Source organism: Mandrillus leucophaeus, unplaced genomic scaffold (assembly GCF_000951045.1).
Source record: "Mandrillus leucophaeus isolate KB7577 unplaced genomic scaffold, Mleu.le_1.0 Scaffold62, whole genome shotgun sequence".
NCBI lineage: Eukaryota > Metazoa > Chordata > Mammalia > Primates > Cercopithecidae > Mandrillus > Mandrillus leucophaeus.
In genome coordinates, this window is record NW_012106697.1 from 3,234,809 (window position 1) to 3,237,318 (window position 2,510).

A 2,510-nucleotide genomic window follows, 5' to 3' on the forward strand; every position below is an offset into this window, starting at 1 on the left:
GCCTCCTCTGCCAGGCCTGAGCACACTGCTCCTTTTGGCAAGAGCGAATCCTACCTGTAGGATTTTCACTTATCTCTGTGAAGTGGAAAAAAAGTCAGCAAGTCATATTGGAAACCAAAGCCAAAACGCTTAACCTCCTCTTGAGAAGGAGTTCTCCTCCTGGGACTGGCTTTGCTGTGCCAAGTTCAGGGAAGAAAAGCAAATGTGAGAACAAAGGTGCCAGGCTGCACCGCTGATGGGCAGGTGGCTGGCCCCGCTCCACGGGGGCAGCACCTGGCCAAGACCGTTTCCTGTCTCCATAGAAGTGGCTGCACTCACACCTGGTAATGTTAGCAGCACCTGAGAGGAGCGCAGGGTGCAGTCACTGATGCCCACCGAGAGGCAGCGTCCTAGGCTGCCTGACCCCAGCGTGGGAGCGCGTCTGAGCAGACTGCATTGCTGAACCCTAACTTCCCCCTCTCTGAACTAGAGATGATTCCACCACGTACTCATGCGTCTTTGGAAGCTTAATTAATCAACAGTGATTAAATGCCTTGAAGTGGAAGCATGCTGGAATAAATAGCACCTCTGGTGAAGAGGAGTCATTGCCCTGGCCTTCAGCTAAGATTTCTGGATCATAATTCAAGACTAGTCACTAATTTTAGTGTGTGGCCTTCATATTTCTGTTTCTTTGCAATGCAGGCAATTGACTAAACTGCCTTATGGTTTCCTGCTCTTTGTCTGGATTGATGGATTTGGGCAAGTTTCCCCGCCAGCCTCCAGGCTGCAGAGCCCTTCCCTGTTCTCCTCTGGCAGTCACCACCCGCCTTCTTCTTTGCTCATTCCTGCCTCCTCCAGGCCTCAGAGAGGACACCCTCTCCGTGAAGTCCTCCCTCTACCTCGACCACACCCCACCGCCAGCCTGAGCTGAGTTCCTCCTGGCCGTGCCTCCACGTCCCCTGCACAGCACTGTCCCTTCTCCGGGGCTCTGCAGAGAGGGCAGGGACTGAGGCTGTGTTTCCCTCACCAGATGGCACAGGGTGTAACGCACGGCGGGTCCTGGAGACGGAAGACGTACACAATGCTTGGGTCACGATTGACCTAATATGAAGAGGTTCACCCAAAGGGAATAAGCCCCTTCCCTAATTTCATGGGTCTTCAATGAAACCCAAGCCCACAAAGGCTTTTTAGTGGATACGGGCTGCTTTAAAGGAATCCATAAATCAATTTCCAGGTTCTCAACTTTCTAAACTTGATCTGCCAAGAATGTGCCAGCATTCTGCAGGGCTGTTTCCTCCCCACCCCCTTCCACAACAGTCTTCTCTCTGAGCGGAAGAAAGCCTTCCTCTCACCATCCTGAGTTGCCTCGGGGTGCAAACACTTCTAGAACACCAACAAAGAGACAACTCCTGAACACACTATTCTTGAGGACTCTCTGGGGTCAAGGCAAGGAGAGCTTCAGAAAGACTCTTGGGGCCCAGCACAGTGGCTCACGCCTGTAATCCCAACATTCTGGGAGGCTGAGGCGGGTGGATCACTTGAGATCAGAAGTTCAAGAGTAGCCTGGCCAACAGGTGAGACACCGTCTGTACTAAAACTACAAAATTTAGCCAGGTGTAGTAGCAGGCGCCTGTAGTCCCAGCTACTTGGGAGGCTGAGGCGGGAGAATCGCTTGTACCCAGGAGGCAGAGGCTGCAGTGAGCCGAAATCACGCCACTGCACTCCAGCCTAGGCAACAGAGCGAGACCCTGACTCAAAAAAAATAAAATAAAATAAAGGAGCCAGACAAAATATCATATGCAAGAAAGGAAATCTTTTAACATGATTTAAACGTGTAACAAAAAATTGGAGCTATTTACCTAAAAATGTATGAAGTGATACATAGTTTTTCAAAAATTATTGTAGGGTCTCTACAGGAAAATAGGTTGGGGCCACTGCATGAATTCACAGGCAAGGGGTACCAGGTTGGGGAGGAGCCCAGCCTCTTGCTGTCTCCTGAGGAGGAGCAGTGCAGAGCTGAAAAGCCCAGGAGGATGGATGAGGGACAGACCTCAGATTCGAAGTGCCCCTCCTTACAGAGATTGTGGGACTCGCACATTTAATCCCCCACCAGACCTCCGTTTTCTGCCTGTTCAATATTTTAAAGGTATTTCTTTGGATTTGTTGTTGAGTCTACAGAACAGAGAGAAGTGAAAACCTTTTTAAAAAGGAAAGGAGAGAACCTTTTAAAAAGGAAAGGAGAGATGTTAGAAAGACTGAGAAAAGCATTTGGGGACTGCAGCAAGAATGAACAACAGAAATCAAAGTAAGTGGGAAATTAAAAGAACGAAGAAATGTAAAACAACAAGAACAACAAGAAGTTAGTTATTTCTCTAAAATGCATCTTGTGAGAAGAAAGCTAGGCTTTCTTTTTACAGGAATTCAGGAATCTGTGAATTCAGGGGGATCCTAGGCTTGGGTAGAAAAACAATTACCTCTTATTTTCACTAACCTCTAGCTGAAACTTAGCATTTCCTTTAATTATAAATGTG